The 5,551-nt window shown below is 37.1% G+C and overlaps 1 pseudogene; it reads right to left on the reverse strand.

Moving 5' to 3' along the window:
- Nucleotides 1–273: 273 nt before the first annotated feature.
- LOC127665682 (vomeronasal type-1 receptor 4-like) lies at nucleotides 274–1,098 on the reverse strand (annotated as a pseudogene).
- Nucleotides 1,099–5,551: the final 4,453 nt, after the last annotated feature.

Genomic DNA, 5,551 nt, shown 5'->3' on the forward strand with positions numbered 1-5,551 from the left:
CAGGTGTTTCTGATGATTCAGAAAATAATTAGTAAAAACAATTTACCATGTTCCAGGGTAAAAGAATACAGTTTGGATCTTGATATCCTCCCTGGTCCTGAGACAATAAACCTCGCAAGGCTCCTGAATATGAACTGCTTTTGCCTCTTTTCCTCTTTCCTCTTGATGTAATGCGCAGTAGTTAGTAGTATGCTTTCTTCATACACAGATGCATAATTTATAGAATAAAGTATTTAATTTTATTAGTAAAGGATTCTTTTGTATTTGGTAGTTTTAGTCACCAACATGCCTTCCAAATACATGAAAATCTATTAAATATGTGTGAACAATGATACAAATAAAATTTAGAAGATAAAATCTAACAAATGTGACCCCCTAACATCAGGGTAATATGGATTTCTCTGATCTCAGCTTGGCCTCTGGGGTCCTGATTGGGAGTGTGGATGTGCTGCTTTCTCTGGTGATATCTATGGAGGAAGAGTACCGTGGAGACACTGGTTCAGACCATGATGCTCATGAATGTCGTATCATGTGCAAACTGCAAGAAGACTATGTCTACACTGAATCCAAAAGTGGAACAGAACAACTTGCTTTTAGAGTCAGTGTTATTGTCTGTTATCTGTGGACCACTGACCTTAATTGGACTGTAGATGTTATTTAAGACACCAAAGAATCAACAACTGCAACAAGAATAACCCACCAAATGTGAGACACTTGCTCTGAGTATAACTTTACCTCTATTAACGAACAAGAGTGACAAACTGATGGATACTCAAGACACAGGTGGAACACAAGTTTGTGCTTTTTGCCACCAGGAGAGTGAAGAATTCTATCTTACATTTGAGGTCTGTTTGAGGATTTCTTGGAGCAAAAGTGATCATGTTGTTTGGAAATGTAGTGAGAAAGAAAATCAAGGCATTGGCCGTAACCATATGGCTTAAAATCTCCTGTGTTTGCCTCTGTTGAGAACCAGTCAAGATTGGAGAGAAATTGTAGACAAACCAAAATACACTGGCCACAGTCCCAACCACAAACAAGCAAGAGGATCTGAAGAGCCACTTCCTCAGTGGATTTCAGGGTTTTACCATGAGCAGACATGGAGAGGGCTTTCCTGAAGGAATGATTAAGTGGAACACTGCTGTCTTCAAGACTCTGTTCTATTATTCATGCTTACCAATTGATTTGGGATAATTTCTTATCTTGATAAATGAGACTCTCTTCTATCACACTACAGGAACTTTGCTTGTTGTACAATGCATAGACTGTAACTCCAAATAAAATTCTGTACTTATTGGATAACTCCTGCATCGATATAAATTTTGTAATAAAATTGCAGCTTTATGATCACATAGGTCAATAACCTACACAATAACACACATTTTAACACGCCATAGGCTTTGCATATGAATAAAGACATGAAAGAGACTAGTATGAGTCTGTGATTATATCATCAGAATTCAATACAATTAGGAAGGTGTGTAGGCTGCACATTGCATGTCACTTTTTCAATAAAATCACTTAAACAATAAAAATGTACATATTCTATCCTCAGATTTTCTCATCAGAATTCACTATCATTAGGAAGGAGAAGAGGCTACAAACAGGATATAACTTAATCATCAAAATAGCTTCATCAATAAAAAGAAAATAAAATACAAATGTACCACAAAAAGTTAATAAAATTTCATCATGGTATAGTAACATGAAAAATAATGTGAATGTTAGTAACATGTATGATTACATATAATAATCAATAAAGATGTGTTGATAAATTCAGTTGTAGAAAACTAAGTTGTTGACTTTTGCAGAATTTTTTTACTACTTATCTACACAACAAAATACCAAATATTTCTCTGTCTTTTGATCCCACAGTTGAACATTGGTTTACATATGTATCCTGTAGGTAAAAAAAAAAAAAAACAATCAAACAAACAAAAAAAACTTGTTAAGAAATTTCATTTATTCATAGTTTTCCTGTTTCTAATTTTGTTTTAAAAAGTCAGGTGCCAGAGTCTTATCTCCAGCTTCTCTCCAAATTATTGACACAATCACTATTACACCCTTTTCTACCTGACTCTTAGTCTGCATTTTATCTGTTTATATGTTTTCTAAAGGAACACGGGGGCCTTCATCCACCAGATAAAATTCAACATCTCACATGCAGATGTCACAATGAATGTTGTTTTCTGCTGAGTGCTAATTCAAAATACATATTTCCTTGAGATGAGAGCCACATATTAATCTGTTTGATTTAAACTGCAGTCTTCAAAAAGAAATAATGATTTATGTAGGCTTCAGAAGACAATTTTCACTGAAAAGGGAAGATGTGTATTTGAAGAAAAAGTCTATGGTTGGAAGAATCCCACCTTCTGAGCCACAGTCAGGATGAACATGCTCACAGGCCAAAGGCCAGCTCCAGAGCACAGCTCCTGTAGAAGTATATCTTGTGGTGCCTGTTACACCGAAGACATTCTCTGTGTCACTCTGCCTGAGAATGCAAGAAAATTTGGAATGGTTTCTTATTTTCTTGCAATGCTATGAAGGTACCCCAAGAGTTTTCCAGTCTCATAAAATAATAGAGAATCTAGACATGACATCCTTCAGAGAGTTTAGTATTGTATCATCTGTGTCTGTCTTCAGTGCATTTGTTTGCATGGTGTCTTTGGGATATCTCTGATGAAGGTAAAATCATTTATCCCCAGAGCAAATCTCCATTTTTACTTTCTGATTTTTAATAATAATGTAGACATCTAGAAATTCCTTAGAGTTTAATGAGTACCTGGGCAGAAATTAGGAAAGAGTTTTCATGTTTCCTTTGGGAGAATCTGAGTTCTGAATTGATCTTGCAGTCAGATGTAAATTGAGGCACTCAGTGGTAGAACTAAGGACTCATTATTTGCATTCGAATGGAGTATTTTTCTCCCTACTATTTCCCTCTTGCAAAATTATGTTGATACAAAGTCCTTCCAGAAAACCAACAATATGCCATTCAGATTATGCAATTGCCCAGGAAGTTGTTTCATTCCAAATTTCCGATGTTTGTCCAGGGACACATAAGTCTGACACATGTGTTAACTGAAGGTGGTCTTTCCTGCCTGGATCCCGGGCGTTATTCCAATATCCATTTGTTTTCAGGCTATTAAGAAAGTGCCCTATAGGCATGCCACCAGGCCACTGTGGGACAGGCAAAGTTTTGATTGAGGTTTCCTAAGTGTGTCTGTAATACCTGAGGCTACTATACTAGGGTTTTATTGACTCCTTTTTGAGGCAATTTCTCTTGTACTGCATTCTGATTCCAAATTCAGTATTTAACTCTTTTAAAAACAACAGATTACAGATGTTCCCAGTTAATGTTTAAAAACAAAGTCCTAAATATTCGACTTTACCAAATGAAGACTCAGGTTCTGCATGTTATGTTGAAAGTCTCCTAGTTCAAATAGGCAAAGAAAGCACCCAGCTCACCTTCTTCCTCCACGTAGGTCCCAGAAGGAAGAAAACAATTCCCCTTCTCCACGCAGTTGAAAAACCCTTCCATCTGAATGTCCCTCCTTTCTACTTGCTGTGTGTCTCTATTCTTTCTTCTGACTCCTCTCATGCTCTATGCTTTTATTCTAGGTTCACTTTCTATAAACTGGTTACATTCTCCACCTACTTGACTTTATTCAACCACAAGAAACAGAAAGCTCTCTGACTAAAGGTGTATAGTAGGACGGAGATACACAGAATTAGAAACACATTAGTCCAGTACTTAATCTCACTGTGTGATTCAATATCATGCATCATTCTTGGATTAAAGGTGTGGGCTTGGACTGAGCCACACCACAACCAGATATAAGATTTTCCAGTATACAATCTCACAGTGTGATCAAATACCTTGTAACTTCTGATCTTCCTCCCTCTGACCCTCAAAGGATGGAGTTACAGTTATGTGCCACCATGTCTAGCTTAAATATATTCTTCCATCTTCACAGGTACATATTTTATAGTATTAAAAATGTAGTGTAATCTGTAGAATATTGAACTATCCCTATTTTAAATGTTTTTATTCATTTATGTATTAATTTTTGCAGTGGTTCAAAACCCCATCCCACCTCACTGCTCTAGTATCCCCTTATGCATGGGGTATCAAGATTCCACATCACTAAGGGCCTCCCCTACAACTGATGCTATATAAGGCAATCATCTGCTATGTATGTGGTTAGGGTTAGGGTAAGGGTTAGGGTTAGGGTTAGGGTTAGGGTAAGGGTTAGGGTTAGGGTTAGGGTTAAGATTAGGGTATTGGTCTCTGTACCAGTACCATTCTGTTTTTAACACTATTGCTCTATAGTAAAGCTTGATGTCAATAGCTTACACTTTAAGATCAAGAATTGACAAATGGGACCTCATAAAATTACAAAGTTTCTGTAAGGCAAAGGACACTGTCAAAAGGACAAAATGTCAACCAAAAGATTGGGAAACGGTCTTCACTAACCCTAAATCCAACAGATGGCTAATATCTACTATATAGAAAGAACTCAAGAAGGTAGAACCCAGAGAACCAAATAACCCTATTAAAAAGTGAGGTACAGAACTAAACAAAGAATTTTCACATAAAGAACTTCGAATGGCTGAGAAGCACCTTAAGAAATGTTCAACACCATTAATCATTAGGGAAATGCAAATCAAACCAACCCTGAGATTTTACTTCACACCAGTCAGAATGGCAAAGGTCAAAAACTCGAGATAGTACGTGTTGGCAAGGATGTGGAGAAAGGGGAACGCTCCTCCACTGCTGGTGGGTTTGCAAGATGGTACAACCACTTTGGAAATCAGTCTGGCGGTTCCTTAGAAATCTAGGCATGACACTTCCAGAGGACCCTGCTATACCACTCCTGGGAAAATACCCAGAGGATTCCCCAGCATGCAATAAGGACAGATGTTCCACTATGTTCATAGCATCTCTATTTATAATAGCCAGAAGCTGGAAAGAACCCAGGTATCCTTCAACGGAGGAATGGATTTTAAAAAACGTGGTATATTTACACAATGGAGTACTATTCAGCCATTAGAAACAATGAATTCATGAAATTCTTAGACAAATGGTTGGAACTGGAGAACAACATACTAAGTGAGGTAACCCAGTCTCAAAACATCAGTCATGGTATGCACTCACTGATAAGTGGATATTAGCCTAGAAACTTGGAATACCCAAGACATAATCCACATATTAAATTATATCCAAGAAGATTGGAGGAGTGGCCCCTGGTTCTGGAAGGACTCAGTGCAGCAGTATAGGGGAATACCAGAACAGGGAAGTGGGAAGGGGTAGAAGTGGGAACAGGGGGAGGGAAGAGGGCTTATGGGACTTTCCGGGAGTGGGGAGCCAGAAAAAAAGGATATAATTTAAAATGTAAATAAAGAATATATTGAATAAAAATAAAAAATAAAAAAACCAGTTGAATAAAGAGGAAAAAAGAAATGGCAGAAAATGAGTGGGGATTTAGGTTCATTTTTTATTTTTTATTTATTTTTTTATTTTCTAAATTCTTTGTTTGCATTCCAAATGTTTTCC

The sequence above is a fragment of the Apodemus sylvaticus genome, chromosome 1 (genome assembly GCF_947179515.1).
Source record: "Apodemus sylvaticus chromosome 1, mApoSyl1.1, whole genome shotgun sequence".
NCBI lineage: Eukaryota > Metazoa > Chordata > Mammalia > Rodentia > Muridae > Apodemus > Apodemus sylvaticus.